Consider the following 14233-nt stretch of genomic DNA (forward strand, 5'->3'; position numbering starts at 1 on the left):
TGCCAACCCCTATGCATACTTTCACGAGGTCACGGAACTCACAAGTTGATCACCGAAACATACATCAAGTGGATCACGTGATATCCCATTGTCACCACAGATAAGCACATGCAAGACATACATCAAGTGTTCTCAAATCCTTAAAGACTCAATCCGATAAGATAACTTCAAAGGGAAAACTCAATCCATCACAAGAGAGTAGAGGGGGAGAAACTGATACGTCTTCAACGTATCTATAATTTTTGATTGCTCCATGCTATTATATTATCTATTTTGGATGTTAATGGGCTTATTTTTACACTTTTATATAATTTTTGGGACTAACCTATTAACCGGAGGCCCAGCCCAAATTGCTGTTTTTTTTTTGCCTATTTTAGTGTTTCGCCGAAAAGGAATATCAAACGGAGTCCAAACGGAATGAAACCTTCGGGAGCGTTATTTTTTGGAACAAACATGATCCAGGAGGCTTGGAGTGGACGTCAAGAAGCAATCGAGGAGGCCACGAGGCAGGGGGCGCGCCCACCCCCCTAGTTGTGCCCTCCACCCTCGCGGGCCCCTCGTTGCTCCACCGACCTACTTCTTCCTCCTATATATATATCCATATACCCCGCAAACATCCAGGAGCACCACGAAACCCTATTTCCACCGCCACAACCTTCTGTACCCAAGAGATCCCATCTTGGGGCCTTTTTCGGAGCTCCGCTGAAGGGGGTATTGATTATGGAGGGCCTCTACATCAACTCCATGGCCTCTCTGGTGATGTGTGAGTAGTTTACTTCAGTCCTTTGGGTCCATAGCTAGTACCTAGATGGCTTCTTTTCTCTCTTTGGATCTCAATGTTCTCCTTGATTCTCTTGGAGATCTATTCAATGTAATCTTCTTTTGTGGTGTGTTTGTCGAGATCCGATGAATTGTGTGTTTATGATCAAGTCTATCTGTGAACAATATTTGAATCTTCTCTGAATTCTTTTATGTATGATTGGTTTATCTTTGCAAGTTTCTTCGAATTATCAGTTTGGTTTGGCCTACTAGATTGATCTTTCTTGCAATGGGAGAAGTGCTTAGCTTTGGGTTCAATCTTGCGGTGCTCGATCCCAGTGACAGAAAGGGAAACGACACGTATTGTATTATTATCATCGAGTATAACAAGATGGGGTTTACATCATATTGCATGAGTTTATCCCTCTACATCATGTCATCTTGCTTAAGGCGTTACTCTGTTCTTATGAACTTAATACTCTAGATGCATGCTGGATAGCGGTCGATGTGTGGAGTAATAGTAGTAGATGCAGAGTTGTTTCGGTCTACTTGTCACAGACGTGATGCCTATATACATGATCATGCCTAGATATTCTCATAATTATTCACTTTTCTATCAATTGCTCGACAGTAATTTGTTCACCCACCATAATACTTATGCTATCTTGAGAGAAGCTACTAGTGAAACCTATGGCCCCGGGTCTATTCTTGTCGGTGTACAAATGTAGGGGCTGTCCTTTTGACCCCTTTACTTGTGCACGGGTAGTCAGAGCCACGCGCCGCGGCCACACTTAGCAGGGCAGCGGAGGTAAGCCGGAGAGAAGCCGAAGCACAAGACAACCAAGGCAACCCCAAGACCAGAAGCGCAGGAGGGCAAGAGGGCGAGGTGGACTCCCTCAGCAAGATCCTTGCCGAGGCGCCCCCCCCCCCCCCCCGCAGCCCCGACAAGAGCCTTGCCGGGGTAACTTGCCCAACACTAGCAGAGCGAGGCACCCTTGAGCCCATGGTCTCCAACCTAACCAACTACGTTGGAGCCAAGGCTTGGGAGGCGCCTCTGTGGTGGCATGCAAATCTTCATCAAGATTGAAACATATGAGATCAGATGAAGACCAGAAGACGGCGGCCCTCAGCAGGATCCTAGCCGAGGAAATCCACAATACCCCCGGCAAGACTCCTGTCGGGGACGACCGCAACGCCCCGGCAAGAACCTTGCCGAGGGCATCGGCCGAGCCACTACCAGGCCCGCGCCAGCCAAGACTCCATCACCGTCCCCATGCAGCTGCCAGCTCAACCAGTTGAGCAAGCGCCTACGTGGCGACGTGCGGCCTCTACACCAACCCAGCAAGCTCCTGCGTGGTAGCATGCAAGTCTTCCTGAAGGCTCCACCACCACGCCATCCTAGCAGCTAGCCAACATGGCACCACGACGCCTCGTCAGCTCGGACACATGTGAAGGCCAGGCGAAGCGGCGACAGCTGGGACGTGCTTCCCTGGCGTCCCCGATAAAGCAAGGGGGGCACGTCGGCGGCGCATTAAATCCATTTGTCCAACGGTCCCAGAGGTTAGGCTCAACGACTATAGACCTTTCCACCTCCTGTTTGTCACTGTGGCGACCCCTTTTTTCCTATAAAAGGAGGCCCGAGGCGACCAGGACATGGATTCGGCTTTTTGGGAAAGTTGCACCCCGTAGCTAGATCAAGAACACAAGAACACTCAAATACATCCACCAAAGCAGGACTAGGGTATTACGCATCTTCGCGGCCCGAACCTGGGTAAACGATCCGTGTGCTCCCTGTCAGACCCGCTCTTCTCACAACCCCGCGCCCGCCTACCGTAGAAGGGATCCCAATGACCCCATAGGTGTCGTTTCCACCGACATCTCTGGCGCATCAGGTAGGGGGCGCGCAGTCATGAAAATATGGTTTGGCAGTCAGCCTAGTGGTTCTTCATCGTCATGGGTCCCAAGAAGAAGGCAGCCACGACAGTCGGTTCATCAGGAGGCGGACGGCCCGTACCGGTGCGGGCGAACAGCGGGCCTGTTGCGGATAGGACCCGAGGCGCGGCCCGCGATCACCAACATCGCTCTAGCACTCAGAGCCTGCCGAGCGGCGTCGTTCGTGCGCAAGGCGATGGACCGCGCCGCAAGATCCAGAGACGGAGCTGGGCCACCCACAGGCGGCGCGACACCCTCCAAGGGCGTCGCTGTGCCACCCACGGGCGGTGCGGTGACCTCTAGGACGCCTACCCCGGCGCCCACATCGCTCTCTTCCCAGGTTGTGCGCGACGAGCAGCGTCACCACGCCGGTGACCCTGGACGCCGTCGTGGGAAGAGTCATGTCATGGGTTTGTCACGGCAGATGTCCTCGTGAAAGGACTTAGTAGTGGAGCCATCGCAACGGGTTAGCTTAAAGGGGTTAAACCGGACAAGGGGACACGGGAGTTATACTAGTTCGGCCCCTTCGATGAAGGTAAAAGCCTACGTCTAGTTGTGATTGGTATTGCTAGGGTTTCGAAGGCCAGGGAGTGAATCCGCTTTGTCTGGCTTTCGAGTTGTTGTTGTCTGTCTCTAAACCGCGGCCGGGTCGTCCCTTTATATACATAGGTTGACGCCCGCCAGGCTACAGAGTCCCGAAGCCGGTTTATAAACGTATCTGGTTCGGCCTCTCTCTTTCTATCTTACTATACAAGTTACATGACTGGGCCGGTTTACATTTACATACTGTAACTCGCCTTTGGGCCCTCCGTAAAGCGCCAGCATCTTTACATCTTCATGGGCTTCTAATCTTGAAAGAGTCAACCCGGCTACCCAAGGCCGGTTTACCTCCAGTAGTAATATCCCCAACATTAGGCCCCAGATTGGTTTGAACTTGTTCATGTCAATCTTCCACACTTTAGAAAAATCTTCTCTCTTGTCTTCGTATTTGATCTTGTAAACCGCCGTGACGTCATACTTCAAAATTACGATAAACCGTCCTGACGTCATCCATCCGTTGATTTCGGAGATTTCCTTCATTTAATATATATCCAGTTGTCGAGGCGACACCTTTATTAACTTATCCATTTTTTGGACTCCTCAACTCCCGCACTTGTCATTTTTCACTTCACCTTATAAATAGGACCGAGGGGTCATTTTCACCATTTCCCCCCGTGCCTCTTCGCATCATCTTCCTCGCGCCGCTCAGCCTCTGGAACTCCGCCGCCACCGTTGACCGTCGTTTCTGCTCCGACCTCGGCCGCTGCATCGCCCTGAATGCACCAGAGAACTGCGGTGCCCTTCTGCTTCCTCACTAGCTCCGGTAAGTTCTCTGCTTTTTTCACCATAGATCTGTTCTAGGGTGTTGATATTCCTCGCAGTTCTTCCTAAGTTCATCAGTGCTTATTCTTCCATGTTCTTCCTTTAATAGATGGACACTTCATGCTTGATACATCTCTTACCGTAGCTTACCTACCATGATCATCACAAATCTTTATGCGTAAAGAACTGATCTGTCTGTCAAAAATTGCTTCAGTTCTGCACCCCTTCAAGATCCAATTATTTTTGCTTTTATGTCTTATCTCTAGATCCGAAAGTTTTATACATCACTGTGAAATCTGTTTATCCTCGCACCAATATAAGCGATTTGATATTGGATAAATAGTCTATGCCATTAGCCCTCTGATAAACCGGAAGAGCATGTTACCTTCATAATTACGCTCAGGTTTAAGAGTGTCTGATCAATCCTACGCCAGCATTACCTTCTTTCTCATCATACTAGTCTCTGGGTTGTACCATTTATTATATTAGTACGTTTCTTACTCCCTTGTCTCTTGTGTATGATCATGCATAATTTATTAACCGGCCTTTCATTTTCAGTTTGTTTGCTTTGCAATGGCCAAACAATTCATTGCCTGCAACTGGGCTCGTTCCCGGGTTACTGAGGCTCAACTGGATGAGATGGTTAGCATCGGCTCTCTGCCTAAGAAAACTGAGATCAAATGGCGAGCCCCAGGAACTGAGAATCCTCCAACCCCAAGACAAGGCGAAGTGGTAATCTTTGTTGACCATATAGGCCGTGGTTTCAAACCGCCAGGGTCAAAATTTTATCGAGATGTGCTCGCCAGCTTCCAACTGCATCCACAAGATATTGGTCCCAATTTAGTCTCCAACTTATGCAATTTCCAAGTCTTCTGTGAAGCCTATTTACAGGAAGAACCAACTGCAGAATTGTTCCAGGATTTCTTTCACTTAAACCGGCGCACAGAGTTTGTGAATGGCCCGAATACAGAGCTTGGTGGTGTTTCGATTCAAAAGCGGAAAGAAGTGGAATTTCCTCATGCCAAACACCATAGCCACCCAAAGGAATGGAACCAAACATGGTTCTATTGTAGAGACACTTCGCCTGAAGATGAGAATCCCCTCCCCGACTTCCGAGATCATAGATTATCCAATACGCACCCAATGCCACAATGCCTGAGCTCCTCAGAAAGGGCAAAATATGCTCCTTAAATCGCCAAGCTCCGGGCCTTTATGGCAAATGGTTTAACAGGTGTGGATTTTGTACGCTATTGGATATCCTGGAGTATCTTGCCGTTAAGCCGGCGTCCCAGTTTAATGTGCGATTATGCCGGTGACGTTGACGATCCTCAACGCCACTGCAACATCCAATTATCTGAGGAAGAAATTACTGAAGGTGTAAAGAAGATTCTGAATGAATCAGAACTGGTCTGTAGTCAAACCGGCCTGAGTCCCTTCTACACCAAGAACAAACCGCCTGCTGTAAGCATTACACTTCCTCTTCATCTCTAATATCTTTGACTTATACAAGCTGTAACCCTTCTTCTTTATATGTATAGTGTGATGACCCCTTCTGGAAATGGAAATCCATAGAAAAAGCGGCAAAGGCAACTAGAGACAAAGTGGCCAAGCCAACCCGCCCGAAGACCAAAGCCGTAAAACGGACGTCAAAGCGGAAAACGGCTGACCGGATTAATATGGAGCTTGATGATGATACTGATGACCCAGAAGTTGAGGTAGAACTTGACTCACTTGGCTCTCTTTTTATGCATCTTGTTAACAATGATCTTCCTCAGGAGGAGGCCGAAGCTAGTCAGGCTGAGGACGTAGAGGTAATTACCCTTTCCTCCGGTTCAGACTCTATGCCAACACAAAACCTCGCCAAACAATCCGGAAAGTAAGCTTTTCTCATCCTCTTGCTCACTTGGATCCAACATTTATTTTGAAGACTCAACAGCATGAGGCTCGCTGGACAACTCGGCACAGTGGCCAACAGGTCACCTCTACCGGTTTACCTGATACTCCGGTTCGGAAGCGTCGGTCTGAGGTCTCTCCTACTTCTGACCATTCTTACCCCAAGGCAGGTTATTTCAGACAGCCTCTTAATCCGTCCGATTCAAATTATCAGGTGAATCGACAGCAACTCAACTCCCCCTTTGAAAACTGTGGCTGGGTGAGTTACGAAAAACCTTTCCTTTCAATGCACCCTACATCTTTTGAACATGATGTTAACCCTTTTTATTCCGTTTGAAGGCCAAAGCCAGACCCAGCAAGAAAGCTCGGTTCACCAATCCGCCAGAAGACCCTGTTGCTGAAGAAGAAGAACCAAGAGTTGAACCGGAGCAAACAGGTGAACCGGAAGGCCTCCATCCTGAAACAATGTTTGATGATCCGCCCCTTGACGTCCAACATACTAACGAACCCACAGATGCTGAGCCTGCCGCCCCTGATGCTGAACCGGCAGAACCAAACCGGGCTAATCCAATGAAAGACACTGAAATTCCACCATCATCCGCCCAAAATCCTGAAGGCCAAGGCGATGACGTTATTATTACTGGAGCCGGCCATAGTTCTCCTGGTCAACCCGTCATTTTGGCTCAGCATAGTGCCAAAGAAGAGCAAATTGCCATGGATAAAGGTAAATGGAGCAGCGACTTATCAAACTATGCTCATCTTAACGCTGATGAGCTTCATTCCGGCTTCTTGAACCGTCTGCACTCAAACCGGGATTATGAAGTCGGTTTGGTGAATTTGATGAAAGAACGATATGAGGTAAATTCTTCTCCCTTGCACATTGATTTATAGCTGAAATACTATTCCATGTAGCCCCCAAGAGCCGTTTTATGATTGTCAATCATAAAGCGGGTCTTTGTAACACTTTAATCATCCCACCATTAATCCTTGCCAAGGCGTGTCTTCAATCATAAATAAAACTCATGTTTTGAAAAATGAGATAACATTCTGTAGCATAGCCCCCAAAGGCCGGTTTAACTTGGCAAGTTAATCTGGTTTTTAATCCACACCGCCAGTTTAGAACAAACGTACATTAGCCCCCAAGTGTCAAGGATAATGCTTGCATTGTTCTGCAGACTTGCATAGAAGGTAGTATTTGAGAGCAAATAATCATTAGCCCCCAAGTATGAAGTGGATAACTTGTTATATGCTTTATACTTAGTGCATATATATGTTGTTTTGTTGAAGATACCTTCAATGTTGCAGGCTGAACTGAGAAGCAAAGATGCCAAAAGCTCTGACTTGCAAGAAAAAGTGAAGTCGCAACAAGCCGAAGCTGCAAAAGCCAAAGAGGAGCTGACCCAGGCCTTGGACGGAATGGAAAAATTGAAAGAATCCTTCAATCAAGATTGTGCTGCATGGGAAATAGAAAAAGACGGCTTGACCAAAAGAGCCGTAGATGCCGAGGAAGCCCTGAAACTGGTGGCTGAAGAACTAGCCGGTTTGAAGCGCCAAATCAACGCTATGACCTCTGCTATCTTTGGTAAATATCTGCTTATGTATGTTGCATCAGTCAATGAATCTTAAAACTGACCACGATGTTGAAAAAATCTTTGGCAGGAACTCGGATCACTCATCTTGGTGCAGATATGCGGATGAAGCTCAAAGCGGCATACACATTGGTTGAGCAGCTATACTCTGGATCTCAGTGAGCCATTAGTACAGCAACTTATAACAAACCGGCACCAACATTGATTAAGGAAACACTTGAGAAGCTGGGCATGTTACCGACGCGTATTGCCGAGTTGAAAAGAGCCGCTGCAAGAACCGGAGCATTAACTACCCTTATTCGAGCCAAGGCCCGGATTCCAGATCTTGAAGCGGAGGATATCATTAAAGGGTATCCAGGCGTTAAAGAAGACGACTCAAACTTTGACAATGATGATCTTTGGCGGTTGACCAAACAGATGCGGCTAGCGGCCAGCAAATTAGCTGAAGACACCGATTTGTCCCATTTTCAACCGTTTTATGATGCAGAAGGGAAAAGACAGCCGGCCGAGATCCATGAAGTCGAAGAACTTGTGCCTCCGGTTCGTAAGCACACTTACGCCCCTGATATTAACCCTTCTGATCTAATCCATGAAGAAGTAGTATTCCGAGCTTTAACCGGAATCGATTGGTCAAGACTGATTTCCAGCGGCTGGGGAGGGATGAAGAAGTGCATGCACCAACTGATCCGCCACCGTCAAACCGTCGTGATGAAGAGTCCTGATCCGGTCGCCGGTTTATATGGCTACTGTGAAAAACAATGGCACTGTTGAGACGCTTTAAAGCTTCATGTAATAGGATAGCTGAAACTTTGTTTATCTGCCATGCCATCGAGCATGCTTCATATCCCTTTGTGACAATCTGTGCCGCCCTTCAGGATATATTTTATGCATAGTCTATGATGACTTGCCTTCCTAGGTACAAAAAACTTAAAAGTGTCTAGCGGTTTACCGCTAAACATGTCATAATATCCAAGAAGTATATAGTACTTGAGCTGAATAACCAAGTGTTTATACAAAAAATAATGTACAGAACATACCTCATTGAGTGAGCAAACGTGTATACAGCAAAGGTGTTTAACACCAACCCGATACGTTTGATAATCTCGTCTTCAAAATGCCGGTCTATCTATTAAACCGGACCGGTATACCTACCGGATTTTCTTCATAACACTGGTGATTTAGTCAAACCATACCGGGTCAGTGACCACCGGTTTATAACTGATCATGAGCCAATAGCTGGTGGTTGGAAAGCAAGCCGGATCAAGGATGCCAGTTTATCAAAAAATACTTATGATTGTCAACAAACAAAACGCAAATAGGAAAATATGCGAGGCTTTTTACGAGCTGCCAGGCTCCAAATCGAGGCTTTTCATGGGCTGCCAGGCCTCTGAGTTAAACCATTTAACAAAGCCTTTTAAGATGGGCCTCCAATGAACCAATCACTGTTTTAACTATGACAAGTTCAGGGTCTGTAAAAGATTGACTTGTCAAACGTTCGATGGGTCATGCCAGGATTACCTGGATAGGAGTGGCTTACTTGATGAAGGCAGGTTAACCCGGGGTTTTAGGTGAATACACCAGGCTTCCAAGCCGTGGCTTGATAGCCAATTACGAGGGTCCTTTCAAACTCTTTGTTGCTTTGCAAAAAAGAGCCCCCAAGGTACTTTGTGAGCGATGCTCAGCGTGTGCCTATGTTTGAGTTTGTACAGTGCACAATACTCTCTTTGGCTCCACAGATTGGTCCTTGTGTGGCTGAAAAGCCTATCAAGAGGTGTAGCTGTGGTTCAAACATGACCAAGCCCCCTAGTGATTTTCTTTATCTTTATGCAGTTGCTAAATCTGGTTTAACAAAGACTCCGCTTTGACCGTTAACTTGTAAAAGCACACATATGATATAAGAAAGAACAGATACCCCGCTTATAATGGAGGCTCCGGTTTATTATATGGTATATACACTGTCATAAATATGTACAGGTGAAAAAGCCTATGGCTTCAAGTATAGTAAGGCCGAAGGAGAGCTATGTTCCATGGCCGCTTTGTCTCCTCCTCCGATTGACGTGAGTCTTCATGATCTCGAACATCAATGAGGTAGTAGGATCCGTTGTGCAGATTTTTGCTGACCACAAAGGGTCTTTCCCAAGGGGGGATAACTTATGCATATCAGTCTGATCCTGGATGAGCTGGAGCACCAAATCACCTTCTTGAAAGGTTCTAGTTTTAACCCGGCGGCTGTGATAACGTCGAAGATCTTGTTGATAAATCGCCGAATGCGCTGCTACAAGATCCTGCTCTTCATGCAACAGGTCCAGAGAATCTTGACGTGCCTTCTCATTATCAGCTTCAACATAAGCTACCACACGGGGCGAATCGTGACGGATGTCACTAGGAAGAACCGCCTCTGCTCCATAAACCATGAAGAAAGGCGTGTAACCCGTAGACCTATTGGGTGTGGTGTTGATGCTCCATAACACAGAAGGTAGCTCCTCGACCCAACAACCCGGCATCCGCTTTAAGGGAACCATAAGCCTTGGTATGATACCCCGCAGAATTTCTTGATTTGCCCTTTCCGCTTGACCATTAGATTGGGGGTGAGCCACTGATGCTAGATCAAGCCGGATGTGCTCACGTTGACAGAATTCTTTCGTCTCTCCTTTTGACAAGTTAGTGCCATTATCTGTTATAATGCTATGTGGAAAGCCAAACCGGAATATCACATTTTTGATGAATTGAACCGCTGTGGCTGCATCACACTTGCTGACTGGCTCTGCCTCTACCCATTTAGTGAATTTATCAACTGCTACTAACAGATGGGTCTTCTTGTCCTTGGAGCGCTTGAAGGGTCCAACCATATTCAGCCCCCAAGTGGCAAACGGCCACGTAATTGGAATCATCCGCAACTCTTGATCTGGAACATGCGCACAGCGGGCAAACTTTTGACATCCATCACATCTTTTGACCAAATCCTCCGGATCAGCATGCGCCGTCAACCAGTAAAAACCGTGGAGAAAAGCTTTAGCAACCAACGACTTTGATCCGGCGTGATGACCGCAATCCCCTTCATGAATTTCTCGCAAAATCTCACAACCTTCTTGAGGAGAAACGCATCGTTGAATCGCTCCTGAAACACTGTAATGATGTAACTCCCCGTTGAGTATGGTCATGGACTTGGAACGCCGGATTATTTGTCGGGCCAACGTTTCCTCAACTGGTAACTCGCTCCGGTTCATGTAATCCAGATATGGGATCGTCCAATCCGGTATGGCATGCAAAGCTGCCACCAATTGAGCCTCCGGATCAGGAACAGCCAAATCTTCTTCGGGTGGTATTTTGACTGACGGATTGTGCAACACATCAAGAAAGACATTGGGCAGAACCGGTTTACGTTGGGAACCAAGACGACTTAAAGCGTCCGCGGCTTCATTCTTCCGCCGGTCTATATGGTCCACCTGATTACCTTTAAAGTGACCAGCCACTGTGTCCACCTCTCGCTGATATGCAGCCATGAGTGGGTCCTTAGAATCCCAAGTGCCAGACACTTGCTGAGCCACTAGATCTGAATCGCCGAAGCACTTAACCCGGCTCAAATTCATCTCTTAAGCCATCCGAAGACCGTGGAGTAAAGCCTCATATTCAGCTGCATTGTTAGTACAAGGGAACATTAAACGGAGGACATAACAAAACTTATGACCTCGTGGGGAGGTTAATATGACTCCAGCCCCCGAACCCTCTAGCTTTCTGGACCCATTAAAATGAATAGTCCAATATGTATTATCTGGTTTCTCCTCAGGTGCCTGTAACTCCGTCCAATCGTTGATGAAATCTACGAGTGCCTGGGACATGATCGCCGTGCGGGGTATATATCTGAGCCCGTGGGGTCCAAGCTCAATGGCCCACTTGGCAATCCGACCAGTTGCCTCTCTATTTTGAATGATGTCACCCAGAGGAGCTGAACTGACTACTGTGATAGGATGGCCCTGAAAATAGTGTTTGAGCTTCCGGCCTGCCATAAACACCCCATACACCAGTTTCTGCCAATGCGGATACCTCTGCTTTGACTCAATGAGCACCTCACTGATATAATAAACCAGCCGTTGAACCGGATACTCTTTGCCAGGCTCTTTGCACTCTACCACAATGGCTACGCTGACAGCCCGGGCATTAGCAACCACATATAATAATAAGGGCTCTTTATCGATCAGTGCTGCCAGTATGGGCGGTTCCCCGAGCTGTTTCTTCAGATCTTCAAACGCCTTATTAGCTGCTTCACTCCAGACAAAGTTATCCGTTTTCTTGAGCATCTGATATAAGGGAATGTCCTTCTCTCCAAGGCGGCTGATATACCGGCTCAAGGCTGTAATCCGGCCGGCCAAACGTTGCACATCGTTAATACACGCCGGTTTAGCCAAGGACGTAATCGCTGCAATCTTTTCTGGATTAGCCTCAATGCCTCTGTTTGAAATCATAAAGCCTAAGAGCTTGCCTGCCGGGACACCAAAAACACACTTCTCCGGATTGAGCATCATCTTGTAGACCCGGAGATTGTCAAAAGTTTCCCATAGATCCTCTATCAACGCCTCCTCCTTTCTGGATTTGACCACAATATCATCTACATACGCATGGACATTGCGCCCAATTTGCTTATGAAGGAAATTCTGAACACATCGCTGGTAAGTTGCCTGGGCACTCTTGAGTCCAAAGGGCATGGAAACATAGCAGAAGGCTCCAAAGGGAGTTATAAAGGCTGTCTTCTCCTGGTCCTTAACTGCCATTTTGATCTGATGATAACCAGAGTAAGCATCCAAAAAACACAAATGGTCACAACCCGCCGTAGCATCAATTATCTGATCAATGCGAGGGAGAGCAAAGGGGTCTGCAGGGCAAGCCTTGTTTAAATCTGTGTAGTCCACACACATGCGCCAAGTGTCGTTTTTCTTAAGAACCAGCACCAGATTGGCTAACCACTCTGGATGAAAACCTTCAACAATAAACCCAGCAGCCAAGAAACGGGCGACCTCTTCACCTATAGCCTTGCGCCTTTCCTCGTTGAAGCGGCGGAGGAACTGTCGGACCGGTTTGAATTTCGGATCAATGTTGAGTGTGCGCTCAGCGAGTTCTCTCGGTACACCTGGCATGTCAGAAGGTTTCCATGCAAAGATGTCCCGATTCTCACGGATGAACTCGATGAGCGCGCTTTCCTATTTGGGATCCAGGTTAGCACTGATGCTGAACTATTTGGATGAATCGCCAGGGACAAAGTCAACCATCTTATTGTCTGTAGCTGATTTGAACTTCAATGCTGGATCATGTTCCGTGGTTGGCTTTTTTAAGGAGGTCATGTCTGCCGGATCAACTTGCTCCTTATAGAATGTTAACTCCTCCATGGCACAAACCGACGCAGCATAAGCCACATCGCCTTCTTCACACTACAAAGCAATCTTTCTACTTCCATGTTCTGTGATAGTCCCCTTATGACCTAGCATTTTAAGCTGCAGGTAAACATAACATGGCCTTGCCATAAACTTAGCATAAACCGGCCGCCCAAACAGAGCATGGTACGGACTTTTGATCTTCACCACCTCAAATGTCACTGTTCCTGACCTTGAATCGTAGTCATCTCCAAAAGCTACCTCCAAAAGCTATCTTACCAACAGGATATGCAGACTTACCAGGCACCACACCATGAAATACCGTATTCGACGGTTTAAGATCCTTATCTATCAACCCCATACGGCGGAATGTATCATAATACAAAATATTGATACTACTTCCCCCATCCATGAGCACTTTAGTGAACTTGTATGCCCCATCTTGAGGGGCTACCACCAAGGCCAAGTGACCTGGATTATCAACTCGGGGCGGGTGATCCTCTCTGCTCCACAAAATAGGTTGCTCCTACCAGCGTAAATACTAAGGTACTGCCGGTGTCGTGGTTCTAAGTCTGATAGTAGTGTAGGGGGGTAAGTATGGAGAGGCAAGATCTTAGCTATGGAGAAGTTGTAAGCACGCAAGGTTTACGAGTTCAGGCCCTTCTCAGAGGAAGTAATATCCCTACGACTCGGAGCCCGGAGGCGGTCGACTGGATTATGTGAGTATGAGTTACAGAGGTGCGAACCCTTGTCTCGGAGGAGGGGGGTGGCTTATATAGAGTGCGCCAGGACCCCGGCCAGCCCACGTTACAAAGGGTTCAATGTACATTAAGGCAGAGCGTTACTGGTAACGCTAGTAATAAAGTGCTATGATGACCATAAAAGCTACTTAATGACCGACTGTTAGCGTGCGGAGTGACTTCAGGTCTCCTGGCCGTCGAGTGGTTGGATCTTGGTCGAGTGATTGTTTCTTGGTCGAGCGTCTTCGAGTCTGTCGAGTGGAACACCTCCAAGTCGATTGAAAGGTGGTTTCTTCTAGAGATGTCCTTGGGTAGGGCAGTTAGGACAGGTCGATGACCCTACCCTAGGTACATAGCTTCATCATTAGCCCCCGAATGGATCAAGGTTTGAGTGGGAAAGGAGTTGAGAACCTCTCCGACTCGTTTTTCATGCCGTGAGCATATCTTGTTCTAGATCAATGGACCTGAGTGATGATAACAACTTCCTTTTCAGTCGCCTTGATCCATTCTTAATTCTTCGTTGAGTGAGTTTCTTCACTTGTAAGGCTTCAAGTGACGGTGCGGAGGAGATCTTTTAGTCTGACAAGTTTGT

This window comes from Triticum urartu, chromosome 3A (assembly GCF_056163025.1).
Source record: "Triticum urartu cultivar PI428250 chromosome 3A, HENAU_Tu73, whole genome shotgun sequence".
Classification (NCBI taxonomy): Eukaryota; Viridiplantae; Streptophyta; class Magnoliopsida; order Poales; family Poaceae; genus Triticum; species Triticum urartu.